This window comes from Saccostrea cucullata, unplaced genomic scaffold (genome assembly GCF_032062105.1).
Source record: "Saccostrea cucullata isolate Sc308-1 unplaced genomic scaffold, CSIRO_AGI_Scuc_v1 ctg4690, whole genome shotgun sequence".
NCBI classification, from domain to species: Eukaryota; Metazoa; Mollusca; class Bivalvia; order Ostreida; family Ostreidae; genus Saccostrea; species Saccostrea cuccullata.
In genome coordinates this window covers 18980-34547 of record NW_026930803.1, presented here as the reverse complement: position 1 = coordinate 34547, position 15568 = coordinate 18980, and the positions used below count along the sequence as shown (strand labels likewise).

General features: G+C 37.9%; 1 long non-coding RNA gene across 1 annotated transcript; it reads left to right on the top strand.

Moving 5' to 3' along the window:
• The first annotated feature begins 12583 nt into the window (after positions 1 to 12583).
• Positions 12584 to 13668, top strand: LOC134230159 (uncharacterized). Its single transcript, XR_009984289.1, has 3 exons — positions 12584 to 12643; positions 12725 to 12910; positions 13381 to 13668. It is a non-coding gene; the product is annotated as an uncharacterized LOC134230159 (long non-coding RNA).
• The last annotated feature ends 1900 nt before the right edge of the window (positions 13669 to 15568 follow it).

Genomic DNA, 15568 nt, shown 5'->3' with positions numbered 1-15568 from the left:
AGATATGTCAGGAATGAATGTTTCTTTTACTGGAATGGACCCCTACCATGGGAAAAAAATCCTGCATGGGCCGGATCCGCACCTGACACTTAGCTCTCCCTCCCTTACCATTATTAGCCCTTCTTATATGGTACTTGATAGTGATAAAAATTTAAAAATACGAGATATTTTTATTCCATAAGCCCCAGTTCTACAAAGGATAAGTAAATCCAATCTTCTTCGTAAAATTTCATCCGGATTACTCATTCTTAATTCCCTTGTTCCTTTTGTTTAAATCCTTTTTTTTATTTTTCATTTTTACAAAAAAAAAATGAATTTTAAAACAAGAAGTAACAACAAAGATACTTAATTAATAAAAAATTAGAATCAAATTGGAAAAAAAAAACCAATTACGGATTTATATAAGAATACTAAATGAGAACTGTGTCATTGATACATGTATCCATCTCTAACATCAGTTAATTAATTTATCAGCTAATATTTTATGTGCGTTTTTTGAAACCATGTTAAATTAGCTGAACAATGATAATTGTACTCAAGACGCATTCGTAATGTGTCATTCGACTCATTTTAAATATTTATCATAATGTGCCTTTTATCCTATTACAAGTAGCAATAACCATTTAACATGGTAAACCAACCATTTACTTTGTAGGACACACCATTTATCTGCCATTGACTCTAAAAACAAGTAGCGTTGAACATATTAAACCGACTCATTGTTATATTAAACCGACCCGTTGTTATATCAAACCGACTCGTTGTTATATTAAACCGACCCGTTGTTATATCAAACCGACTCGTTGTTATATTAAACCGACCCGTTGTTATATAAAACCGACTCGTTGTTATATTAAACTGACCCGTTGTTATATCAAACCGACCCGTTGTTATATTAAACCGACTTGTTATTATATTGAATGCACCATTTAATTTGTATACTTCACCCCATAACAAGTAGCCGCGACCATTTAACATATTAAACCGACCCGTTGTTATATCAAACCGACCCGTTATTATATTAAACCGACCCGTTATTATATTGAATGCACCATTTAATTTGTATGCTTCACCCCATAGGAAGAAGCGACGACCATTTAACATAGAAAACCGATCCTTTATTACATCAAATGCACCATTTATACACCTATCACCCTATAAAAAGTATCAGTGACCATATAACACATTTAACCGATCCTTTATTATATTAAACACACCATTTAAAATGTATCTTTCACCATATAACAAGGAGTGGTGACCATTTAACATAAAGAACCGACCCTTTATTAAATTAAACACACCATGTATTATGCGCGCTTGACCCTTTAACAAGGAGTGGTGACCATTTATTATATTGATTCAACCCTTTATTATATATAGAACACACCATGTAACATAATGTACCATACCTTAATGCAGCTATGGCGTTCCATACTTCAGTCTAAATATTTACTTGGTTACCAGGTCATGTGATTTAAATACCTCAGCTATCTAATTATCAACCAATGTACAGAGTACCTTTAAATTAAAATAGATTAAAATTAAGGGGTGTTATTAACAATAGTTACCGTATATGGTCATTAAACCCATGAAAATGATTTTTAGAGCCACCCTGTCTATCTTGTAACTCCAGCTTTGTATATATCCATCATATTTTTGTCTATACGAAAAGTCTTTAAAATATTTTCGCCCTTAATTTTGTAGACGTTTGTAATAATATGAACTATATGAACTACCTGGTACAGTGTATTTCTAAGTTTTAACGACGGGTGACTTCATGCAACATGCAGTGGCGTAACATCGATTTTGAAAGGGGGCAGCCAGAGAATTTTTTTTACTTACCTGAAAAAGATGACAAGCAAAAAAAAAAGTTTGCCCAAAGTCAGAAATGCTATTTCGAGGGGTGGGGGGGGGGGGGTGAACTTTTTCTCAATGTCAAATACTTTCAGTACCAATTCTAATGCTCCACTTTAGGTACATCACATAAAAAGTCTAAATGGGGGGGGGGGGGGGGGCAACAACCAGTTTTTCAATTAACATGTCCTATAGTAAGAGTAAGGTTGGGAAAAAAAGTGGGGGACCAGCCCCCCCCCCCCCCCCCCCCCCCCCCCGTTGCTACGCCCCTGTACAATTAAGGATATGCGAAAATTGCGATAAAATAAACTATTAAAGCAGGCATTTTCTTTTAATTGCACGAATGATCAACATCTTATCTAGCTGCGAAATATATGTATGCATGCATAAAATCAAGAATTAATTTGAATGGTGTGTCTTCTGAATTTTTCAACTGCAATGTCGGGGTTAGACAAGGTGAAAATCTTTCACCTTTTTTCATTTTCATTGTATATCAACGACTTAGAAAATTACCTTACAGAAAGGAATGTTAACGGTTTAGAGAATTTTTCTAAAGAGATTGAAGATGATCTTAACATTTTCATCAATCTGTTTATTTTATTTTATGCTGATGATACGGTTATTATGGCTGAAACCGCAAATGAATTACAACATGCGTTAAATGAATTTTCTGTATATTGCAAAACGTGGAAACTCCATGTTAATGTTAAGAAAACAAAAATTGTCATATTTTCAAAAGGATGACCACCCAAACATAAATTTAAATACAATGACGATGTTTTAGAAACTGTAAAAGATTTCAATTACCTTGGTATTATATTCTCAAGATCAGGGTCATTTTCAAAGGCCAAGAAACACTTATGTAATCAAGCTCAAAGGGCAATGTATGGCATTATTAGAAAAATTCGTTTATATAATCTATCTCTGGACTGTCAGTTAGATCTGTTTGATAAAGTTGTCGTTCCTGTTTTATTATATGGATGTGAAATATGGGGATTTGAAAATATAGATATTATTGAACGTCTACATTTAAGATTTTTAAAATATATTCTAAACTTAAAATCTAGTACACCGAGTTTTATGGTATACGGGGAAACTGGAGTTACCCGATGTTTGTGCGCATTTATACAAGAATGATATCTTACTGGGGAAAAATGATACATGGAAATGAGAATAAGATCTGTAGAATTATTTATTTACATCTTTATAATAAATACACTAAAAATGGGATTAGTAATCCATGGATATCTTTCATACATAATATTTTTAATACAACGGGTCTCTGTGATATTTGGACTAATCAAAATTTTCATAGTGTTAAATGGATTGCAACCACAATTAACCAAAAGCTCAAAGATCAGTTTTTACAGAAATGGTATAGTGATTTGAATAATTCCAGTAAAGGTATTACATATAGAATTTTTAAAACAAAGTTTGAATGTGAAAAATATTTAACTATTTTACCAAGAAAATTTAGAAATATCTTTTCAAAATTCAGGACAAGTAACCATCGTCTTCCAATAGAGATGGGTAGATGGAATAATGTTGAAAGAAATGAAAGAAAGTGCAATCTATGTAATAATAACCAGATAGGAGACGAATTCCATTATTTACTGGAATGTAATGCATTATATAAGATTCGAAAAGATTTTTTGTTGCAGAAATACTACGTTCACCCAAATATAATAAAATTCTGTAATTTGATGACAAGTACAGATCCAGCATTTTTACGAAAATTGTGTATATTTATTACAAAGATTTTTGACACTGTCTGTCCTCCTGTAATCTCTGCTCGTCCATAATTATTGTAAATATGTATATATATGTACCTCTTGTACCATTGTATGGTTTTTTGAGAGAATAAATGAATAAAATTAGCTGCAGAACTGTAGCGTTATGATTTTATATATTTGTCTTTTTTTTTATCCACCTTCCAATCATTTATTATAGGATTAAACGTTCTTTTTTCAGAATTTATCGATGTGTAAACTCTGCCTTTTTACTCACAAACTGAATAAAAGTGCGAAGCACTTTTATGTAAAGTTTGTGAGTAAAAAGGCAGAGTTTACACATCGATAAATTCTGAAAAAAGAACGTTTAATTCTTATAATTCCAATATTACGATTTTTTTTATTGTTAAAATTATTTCTCTTTGAGGCTGCCATACAATCCGTTATTTTTGTACGGCGTAGGAATACTTTATGCCGCAAAGAAACGTATACAAGATGAATATTGATAAAATCCAACTTTATTTGTCATAAAAATCTATAAATTAAACTTATAAAAACTCATTAAATGTTGTTTAAGTCAGCAAATATCGTAAATACGCGAATTAATTCTCCAAAATAGGCCTAATTCGTCCTTGACATCGCCATGTTGACGTCATGACGAAAGTTGAAGACCGACGACGTCCTCGATTTGCTCTGGTTCGTTCAAAGATTTAGGGAGAATATGGGATCTGTAGGATGTAAATATAAGATTTCATGCTGAAAAGGCAAGAATCTGAGGTATGTTTTTTCTCCCTATCACATTACGATAACAAAAGAGTTGATATGGAACGTCGAGAAAATGACAGCATGATCAGCGGTTTCAAAGTATTTCACACTCGTGATCCGACAATGACATAAACATAATATTCCCCTCTGTCAGTCCTGTTTATCTCCATTTCATTCATTTATTCATTTTTTTAATAAGTTTTTTGTAATCATAATTAAGCTAAAACGGACAAGAAGTATCTGTTTTCATTGTTTTGACAACAGTCAAGAAAGTAGTTCTGATTGAAAGAATTTATCGATGTGTAAAAATTTTCTGGAACGTGTTCTCGTCCAATCAAAACACAGGAAATCAATAGATAAAATGAAGATTGGAATTATAGTTGTCTCTTCAGGCAATAAAGTCGTTAGAAGTATATAACAAATAATTTTAATCAAGCGAGTTTAACACTTGAAGAGACGAGTATAACACGGTGTAGTACCTAAACGGCTGCTATCGGAACAAAACCGCGTTCAGTGCTGCTATTCGAAAATTTTACGGCTGCTAGCAGAAATAAATATGTTGAAAACTCTTAGAACAAGTTGTAAAACTGTGAAATCATAACCCTAAATCAAGATAGTCTCTGAAAAATACGGGTGCACGGAACAAGTATAAGGTATTTCTATAGATGCTGTCATGTGTAATTTGCAGAATAGGCCTATAATAATTTAGAATTAGTAAAATCTCCGAAGCCTTTATCAAATATTAAGTCAATAAATACCCAGTTTTCATGCTATTCTAAATCATCTGTTGTTCCGATTGTGGGTATTTTTGGTATTTGAAGATGTTTCAATCTATAATAATACTTAGAAATAATTTTAAAAATTGAAAAGCGTATTTTAAAAGAGATTTTTGGATAAAACACGATTTTTTAAAGTTACGGTTGCTATCAGGGTCTTAGCATATATTACACCGGTTAATAACTGAAAACATTACATGGGCTGCTTTTTGAAAAATTTCCTTATTAACAGAGATATGAAACAAACTTATGGTAGCAAATGTATTGTCTAAAATATACATTTTAAATATCCCAAATTGCATGTGAAATAAGATGTCTACATATGCAGTTGACTTTTAACGCAGGGGTGTAACTTAGATTTTGAAAGGGGGGGGGGGTAGAAAAATTCAAATCTAATTTTTTTTTAAAAAGTGACATGGAAAAAAAGGAAAATTTTCAAAATTCTTTCAGTACCATTTTCTCACGCGCTACCGCCTACCCTACTTTGACTATACTGCAATAAAAAAAGGGGGCTTCAGTGAAACTTTTTAGTAAAAGTTATGCTTAGTAAAAGTTATGCTTGGAAGAAAGTCAACAGGCCTTTCAATGAACATTTTATGGTGGGGGTTAGCACGCGTCTGTAACTCGAATGTATCGTATTTTTGCAAAGTGGAGCTGATCTTCGAAAAGCATTGCTATACAAATCAAAAAATTAAGAGAGCAAAATACGAAAGGACCCGTAAATCAATTTGAAAAATAGCATATGATATATTTTACAATCATTTCTTTAAAACTTTTCTTGTGGTTTTGTAGCCTACATGTACACTTAAACATGTATAATATCTAGAAACATCAAAGTATAAGCTTTGTCAAATGTTTCTAATTCCATATTTCTTTGTCGAAGTACGGTGATGCATTGGTTCGTTGTACGACTAACATCAAGCAATATTCAAAACATCGACCCCCCCTCGCCCCATTAGGCTTTTACGAGTTCTTTAAATTTTATAGGTAATAAGAAATTAAAAGAAAAGCCCCCCCCCCTCGCCACGAAAGAAAGCTTGGTTTTTATATTGATGTTTTCCACTTTCTTTGCTATCAAATTGCTTGTTAATTGACTAATATATTTTCATTAAATTTATAATTGTTGGACTTTAGGAGTCTTTGTCAATACTACAGCAAAGCTTATTTTTTTTTATATCACAGAAAATTCTCTTTAAACAAAGGGGATGAGGCAAAGAGGAGCAGACCTACCCCCCCCCCCCTTTACCTTCAACGTGCTTTTACCCGATGTACATGTACAGTATATGAACGCCTACGTACAAATCTTAATAAATGTAAGCTCTTATGTACATACGTTACTGTCCACGTTTTACTCTTATGTACATGGTGCACTTTACATGTACTTGAGAAATAATCGACTTTGGACAGCAAAACTTAATAACTTAATGTGAGCTTTATTCATTTTTAAATTCATATATTTTTTTTTAAATCAGATATAGAGATTGGCAAATTGTAGGTTTGTATGTTTGGATTTGTAGAGGTGGGTTGCGTAAATAATTGTCTCTCGTGGTTTTTGTATCGATAATTATGATTTTTTAAAATTCCAAATCGTAAATTTAATCAATCTGCCAGCATAATAACATAGTTGGAATATAATAAATTGAATGGTCACATGATTTAATGGCTAACACAAAACAGATGTGTTGTGCATGTGCCATAGGCGTCGGAAGCAAATTGAAAATTGGGAGGGGGAGGGGGCACTAATTAAAAGAAAAAGATTAGCCCAAGTTTTCAGTGCCTATATTATGTCTACATGTATCTTTGCAAAATAAAGTCGGAAGGCAACCCCCAACCCCAACCCGGCCGTTCTGACGGCTATGTGTACAGGGTGCATGTATGAACAAACTCCACTATTTGCATCATACATAGATAAATATACGATTAAACTAATTTGTCATTAAAGGATCGAAAAGAAACATATACGACAAGTCAATCATTAAGAAAGAATATAGAAGGAACATTTCAAATATAGTTTTCTTAACTATAATAGTATAAACTTTATTTTCTGTTTCAGGGCCTTAGTGACCCAGAAGAATTTGTTGTACACAAGACGTTAGGTGTTCTACAGTCTCTTGCAGAATTAGGTCTCATTCAGAAATCCATGCTTCAGGAGTTGTCCCTTTTTGGCACACCCTGTAAGTAACCTATTAAAAATGTGACCAAATAATTACATATATTATATGTCATATATTTATTTAGGCTAAAACCGTACTCACTTTTGTGAACTAATATTCCTTATTCGATTATTTGAATCAAGTGAGTATAATTCTAAGCTAATTAACATTTTGTGTTTAGGTTTTTGTCGAACACTTGATCGTTTATAATCTTATTCCTCATGACTATACATACAGAAACAGAAAGTGATTATATACAAGGCAATGTGCCTGATAATAAATATTCTTGATTTTTAGTGGTGGGAAATTCAAAAAGTTTATTAATTCTTTAAAGTTTCATTTTCATTTTTAAACCAGCAAAATTGCATTGGTATGAAATAACTATATAAACCGTTATACATTATGTTTTTTTTTCAGATTTTTCTTCTGAATGCTCTTCAGAACGTCTTTGACAACATCCTGAGGGTCAGTCAGCCGGACCGAGTGTTTGATATTCTAAAGGTCAGTCAGCCGGACCGAGTGTTTGATATTCTGAGGGTCAGTCAGCCGCACCAAGTGTTTGATATTCTGAGGGTCAGTCAGCCGGACCGAGTGTTTGATATTCTGAGGGTCAGTCAGCCGGACCGAGTGTTTGATATTCTGAGGGTCAGTCAGCGAGACCGAGTGTTTGATATTCTGAGGTTCAGTCAGCCGGACCGAGTGTTTGATATTCTGAGGGTCAGTCAGCCAGACCGAGTGTTTGATATCCTGAGGGTCAGTCAGCGAGACCGAGTGTTTGATATTCTGAGGTTCAGTCAGCCGGACCGAGTGTTTGATATTCTGAGGGTCAGTCAGCCGGACCCAGTGTTTGATATTCTGAGGGTTAGTCAGCCAGACCGAGTGTTTGATATTCTGAGGGTCAGTCAGCCGCACCAAGTGTTTGATATTCTGAGGGTCAGTCAGCCGGACCGAGTGTTTGATATTCTGAGGGTCAGTCAGCCGGACCGAGTGTTTGATATTCTGAGGGTCAGTCAGCCGGACCGAGTGTTTGATATTCTGAGGGTCAGTCAGCCGGACCGAGTGTTTGATATTCTGAGGGTCAGTCAGCCTGACCGAGTGTTTGATATTCTGAGGGTCAGTCAGCCGGACCGAGTGTTTGATATTCTGAGGGTCAGTCAGCCAGACCGAGTGTTTGATATTCTGAGGGTCAGTCAGCTGGACCGAGTGTTTGATATTCTGAGGGTCAGTCAGCCAGACCGAGTGTTTGATATTCTGCGGGTCAGTCAGCCGGATCGAGTGTTTGATATTCTGAGGATTAGTCAGCCGGACCCAGTGTTTGATATTCTGAGGGTCAGCCAGCCGGACCGAGTGTTTGATATTCTGAGGGTCAGTCAGCCAGACCGAGTGTTTGATATTCTGCGGGTCAGTCAGCCGGATCCAGTGTTTGATATTCTGAGGGTCAGTCAGCCGGACCGAGTGTTTGATATTCTGAGGGTCAGTCAGCCAGACCGAGTGTTTGATATTCTGAGGGTCAGTCAGCCGGACCGAGTGTTTGATATTCTGAGAGTCAGTCAGCCGGACCGAGTGTTTGATATTCTGAGGAAAAAGCAGTATATTATTCTATAGCTTTAGGTCCATCAGCCGGCAGGGGCATCGCACCATCTACTACCAGCTAGATGAGACAATGACCCAGATGATTCAGTAGTACTAGCTGCAGAAACATGGTATAGGGCTTGAGGTGTAGCACCTGATGACGACCTCAAAATTTATATTTGGGTCTTAATATATATAAAAGTAGCACTTTTTCAAAATTTATCTTTGGCAGCCCTTCCCTTTTGCTTGTCTTTTTAATTTTTGTTTTTTAATACAAGATGTTTTATGCACTTGTATTATACTACACACATAATCATAAAAATTAAATTCACTGATCATATATACTGCATAATGATAATTTAGTTTAGTTATTATTTAGTACGCTATATTACATTAGTAATATTATATATTGCTAACTTGCGTATAATAAAAATTTTTTGTTTATTTGACCTTTAACTCCATGTATGGTCGGCCACCAAAAAATGTTTGCTACGGTCAATAGACTAGGTAACGAGGTGGTTATTTATTTATTTATTATTTATTTATTTTAAAAAAATAATAGGTAGATATTTATATATCTACACAACCATACAGAGGCCTGTCTTTCTGCATTCGTGTAGTAAGTTCAGAGATTTTTGAGGCTGGAACCACAAAGTGAAACAATAAGAATATTATATTCTTAGCTCGAATGAATGATTTATCGTTTTATGATTTATCAACAATATATATACACAAAAAAGAGGGTCAGTCAGCGAGACCGAGTGTTTGATATTCTGAGGTTCAGTCAGCCAGACCGAGTGTTTGATATTCTGAGGGTCAGTCAGCCGGACCGAGTGTTTGATATTCTGAGGGTCAGTCAGCCGGACCGAGTGTTTGATATTCTGAGGGTCAGTCAGCCAGACCGAGTGTTTGATATTCTGAGGGTCAGTCAGCCGGACCGAGTGTTTGATATTCTGAGGGTCAGTCAGCCAGACCAAGTGTTTGATATCCTGAGGGTCAGTCAGCCGGACCGAGTGTTTGATATTCTGAGGGTCAGTCAGCCAGACCGAGTGTTTGATATTCTGAAGGTCAGTCAGCCGGACCCAGTGTTTGATATTCTGAGGGTCAGTCAGCCAGACCGAGTGTTTGATATTCTGAGGGTCAGTCAGCCGGACCGAGTGTTTGATATTCTGAGGGTCAGTCAGCCGGACCGAGTGTTTGATATTCTGAGGGTCAGTCAGCCAGACCAAGTGTTTGATATCCTGAGGGTCAGTCAGCCGGACCGAGTGTTTGATATTCTGAAGGTCAGTCAGCCGGACCCAGTGTTTGATATTCTGAGGGTCAGTCAGCCAGACCGAGTGTTTGATATTCTGAGGGTCAGTCAGCCGGACCGAGTGTTTGATATTCTGAGGGTCAGTCAGCCGGACCGAGTGTTTGATATTCTGAGGGTCAGTCAGCCAGACCGAGTGTTTGATATTCTGAGGGTCAGTCAGCCGGACCGAGTGTTTGATATTCTGAGGGTCAGTCAGCCAGACCGAGTGTTTGATATTCTTAGGGTCAGTCAGCCGGACCGAGTGTTTGATATTCTGAGGGTCAGTCAGCCAGACCTAGTGTTTGATATTCTGAGGGTCAGTCAGCCGGACCGAGTGTTTGATATTCTGAGGGTCAGTCAGCCGGACCGAGTGTTTGATATTCTGAGGGTCAGTCAGCCGGACCGAGTGTTTGATATTCTGAGGGTCAGCCAGCCAGACCGAGTGTTTGATATTCTGAGGGTCAGTCAGCCAGACCGAGTGTTTGATATTCTGAGGGTCAGTCAGCCAGACTGAGTGTTTGATATTCTGAGGGTCAGTCAGCCAGACCGAGTGTTTGATATTCTGAGGGTCAGTCAGCCGGATCCAGTGTTTGATATTCTGAGGATCAGTCAGCCGGACCGAGTGTTTGATATTCTGAGGGACAGTCAGCCAGATCGAGTGTTTGATATTCTGAGGGTCAGTCAGCCGGACCGAGTGTTTGATATTCTGAGGGTCAGCCAGCCGGACCGAGTGTTTGATATTCTGAGGGTCAGTCAGCCGGACCGAGTGTTTGATATTCTGAGGGTCAGCCAGCCGGACCGAGTGTTTGATATTCTGAGGGTCAGTCAGCCGGATTGAGTGTTTGATATTCTGAGGGTCAGTCAGCCGCACCAAGTGTTTGATATTCTGAGGGTCAGTCAGCCGGATTGAGTGTTTGATATTCTGAGGGTCAGTAAGCCGGACTGAGTGTTTGATATTCTGAGGGTCAGTAAGCCGGACCGAGTGTTTGATATTCTGAGGGTCAGTCAGCCGGACCGAGTGTTTGATATTCTAAAGGTCAGTCAGCCGGACCGAGTGTTTGATATTCTGAGGGTCAGTCAGCCAGACCGAGTGTTTGATATTCTGAGGGTCAGTCAGCCGGACCGAGTGTTTGATATTCTGAGGGTCAGTCAGCCGGACTGAGTGTTTGATATTCTGAGGGTTAGTCAGCCGGATCCAGTGTTTGATATTCTGAGGATCAGTCAGCCGGACCGAGTGTTTGATATTCTGAGGGACAGTCAGCCAGATCGAGTGTTTGATATTCTGAGGGTCAGTCAGCCGGACCGAGTGTTTGATATTCTGAGGGTCAGTCAGCCGGACCGAGTGTTTGATATTCTGAGGGTCAGTCAGCCGGATTGAGTGTTTGATATTCTGAGGGTCAGTCAGCCGCACCAAGTGTTTGATATTCTGAGGGTCAGTCAGCCGGATTGAGTGTTTGATATTCTGAGGGTCAGTCAGCCGGATTGAGTGTTTGATATTCTGAGGGTCAGTCAGCCAGACCGAGTGTTTGATATTCTGAGGGTCAGTCAGCCAGACCGAGTGTTTGATATTCTGAGGGTCAGTCAGCGGGACCGAGTGTTTGATATTCTGAGGGTCAGTCAGCCAGACCGAGTGTTTGATATTCTGAGGGTCAGTCAGCCGGACCGAGTGTTTGATATTCTGAGGGTCAGTCAGCCGGACCCAGTGTTTGATATTCTGAGGATTAGTCAGCTGGACCCAGTGTTTGATATTCTGAGGGTCAGTCAGCCGGACCGAGTGTTTGATATTCTGAGGGTCAGTCAGCCAGACCAAGTGTTTGATATTCTGAGGGTCAGTCAGCCGGACCGAGTGTTTGATATTCTGAGGGTCAGTCAGCCGGACCGAGTGTTTGATATTCTGAGGGTCAGTCAGCCAGACCGAGTGTTTGATATTCTGAGGGTCAGTCAGCCGGACCCAGTGTTTGATATTCTGAGGATCAGTCAGCCGGACCCAGTGTTTGATATTCTGAGGATCAGTCAGCCGGACCGAGTGTTTGATATTCTGAGGAAAAAGCAGTATATTATTCTATAGCTTTAGGTCCATCAGCCGGCAGGGGCATCGCATCATCTACTACCAGCTAGATGAGACAATGACCCAGATGATTCAGTATTCAGTAAATTTACAATTAGGTTTTAAAAAAAAGAAGCATATGAATTTTCTCGAATATCTTAATCAAGATTTATTTGTCTTAGTTGTTTTACTGGAGGAAAATCCTTTTGTAGGTTTTTATAAAAAGTTGTCTTCCTTTGGTATGGATGAATCATGTGAAGATAATTAAGCTTAATTCTTGTAGGTACAATGTATTCATAATTATTGTCTTTTATACATGTATGACAATTTTAAAAGGCTCACAATTTCTATATCTCAGTGACCTGAGAGAGACACCATCAGTTACTGATGCTGAGCTGCATTTGTTTTCAGGCCTTGAGAGATTACATAATGAAAATAAACAGGTCCAGAGCAGGGTAAGCAAGCTCTCAACTTTATTTCTGACAGTAAAATTGGTTCATAAACTGTTCATGTTTATTTCTCTATTCTAAATTCAGAGAAGCTTTCAATATTTGAGTTCCTGATTGTCTCACTTAAGTCTGTGAAGACTCAACAGGAGTCTGGGAATTTCCATGGTAGATTATCTGTATTGTGGGCCCAGGTAAAGCCACAACAAGGAGACATGCTGAATTACTGAAACAGAAAGATCCAAAACAGCCGGGAGTGGATCTAAGTACTTCCAGGTTTGTGTACTGTAAATATACTACTGACTGTACTCAGTGTTTTCCTGTTGTTACATGTAGATAATATCATTAGTGCAAAATTCAGTTGGTCTCATTAAAATTTAGAGGTTACAATTTAATTTGAAACGTTTGCAAAAAATTTAACTAATAGATAAGTAAATTTTACCCCGATACGTAGAGAAATTTTGCTTCCAAAAAATGAAAATGTTGATATTTATTGATGTAAGTGATTTTTTTTAAGGGGGGGGAGTTCTTGGCATTATTTTTTTAAAAAGACAAATCCTAAGGGTCAATCTGTAAACATAGTGAGTAGCTGTACGTGTTACTCTACATTTTTTGTTACAGATAAATTAAGTTATTTAAAAACAAAAAATGCCTACATTTTAATTGACCAAAAAAATAATGTAAGGATTCTTAGGTATCTTAATGGTAATTTAATATTATTTAATGATATTGTATGGATATTTCAGAGCTCTGAGTGGAAGGGTATGTTTGGCTCCAATGAATCAGATTCCTCCTCCAATAGTTTGTCTCCAAAAGCCCGGATGTCAACCCTATACAGAAGACTGACGAGAGTCTAGAGAGGAAGCTAAACACTTCACAGACCCTGAGTCAGGCATCATCTTCATCATCGGGAAGCTTTGTAATGATGTCATAGAGTCAGGGGTCATCTGAGGGGTCAGTCACAGAGTCAGGGGTCATCTGAGGGGTCAGTCACAGAGTCAGGTGTCATCTTAGGGGTCAGTTAGGTCCCTGACAGAGAATAAACCACCGACTAAAACCCCACCAGTAAGAACCTCCATGTATTATTATCTCATTTACTTGAAAATTTAAATTTACTTATTGATAAACATTTGATATACATGTAGATGGATGTATTGTATGTTTTAGTGCTAAAACACTACTGCTATTTAATCCAAAAAAATACAAAGTTTTGATTTACAGCAAAATATGGTCCCTGTAAGATAGTCCTGAGCAACATTGTCCACAAGAAGAGGGAGTTTACTCGGCCAAGTCTAAAAACTTACTGGAGACAGCCTGGGAGAGGTGACCCCCACACAGTGACTGGAAACCCTGGGAGAGGATACCCCATCCAGTAACTGGAAACCCTGAGAGAGAAGGCCCCAACACAGTGACTGGAAACCCTGGGAGAGAAGGCCCCCACACAGTGACTGGAAACCCTGGGAGAGAAGGCCCCCACACAGTGACTTGAAACCCTGGGAGAGAAGGCCCCCACACAGTGACTGGAAACCCTGGGAGAGAAGGCCCCCACACAGTGACTTGAAACCCTGGGAGAGAAGGCCCCCACACAGTGACTGGAAACCCTGGGAGAGAAGGCCCCCACACAGTGACTGGAAACCCTGGGATAGGAGACCCCCACCCAGTAACTGGAAACCCTGGGAGAGGAGACCTCCACCCAGTAACTAGAAACCCAGAAGACTACTGGTGGCCCACCCCAGGAACACAGGGTGGCAGTCAACAGGTAGGGAGGGGGCAGGGCACAGGAAGTACTGATTAAGGACCTGTATAAAAAGAAAAGTGCATCATCAAGGGGAATAATTCTTCTAAGCACACTAACATTTATTTTCATTATGTAATACTAATTCAGAAATGACTTTATTGAAATTAAACTGCCTTAGCCAAATAATTTGTTAATAATATATACTGGTACATGTACTTAATTAAAGAATGTGTTATTTACTGGCAGGTTTCAAGTTTCTCAAGACGATGCATTTTTTGCCACGGCCTCCAATGATGGAACAGTCAAATTATGGGAGTCTGAAAAACTGGAGGGAAACAGTGTTGCTGGCCGCTCTAAACAGACCACCAAGAATAGTTGAATCCACACTTTTCAAAATTTATGTCCCTTGACCGCCATCTTAGGGTATAAACCCATAGAATCCTCACAGTAGCCTTTGTAGTTTTCAGGTTTGTAACTTGGAAGAATCATTGCATAGTGTACAATGATTGCCCTATGTCGGGGCTACCCACACATCCAAGGAAAACAATTTAAACACGGTGGATTCATCATAGCCCACTGAAATGTTTGGTAGCATAAAGAGGAGAAATGTTGTTTCTTTCCCTTTTGACCTTTTGGTTGACCCCACAATGGGAAGCAACTTTTGTAAAGTGTGGATTGGTCTATTCTTCTATACCTGGTAAAATAACAAATGACTTTGATTTACACTGTATTATGTCATTGATTTTTTTTTATGAACCTAATTTTCTTTAAATTGTTAGAAAAAAAAATTTAAGATGAAAGAAAAATATATGTGATTTTTTTTTAATTATCTGATTTATACTTGAATATAGATACGTACAGTACCCGCATCGTTATTCTTTACAAATCTATCGTGTTCTATCGTGCGTGTATCCTATCGTATCGTGCGTGTATCCTATCGTATCCTATCGTATCGTGTTTTCCGTTTATTAGGTTTTGCGTTTTCTATCGTGTTTTCCGTTTATCGTGTTTTGCGTTTATCGTGTAGATCGTTTATCAGGTTCTATCGTGTATCGTGTTTTGCGTTTATCGTGTATATTCGGAAACCCTCGCTTTTTATCCTTACTATGTAAAGAAACTACTGAGCTATTCCGAGTTCCTTTTTCGTTTTGTTAATTAAGGTTCATTGATACTCTGATAAGAGAGATAACTCTACA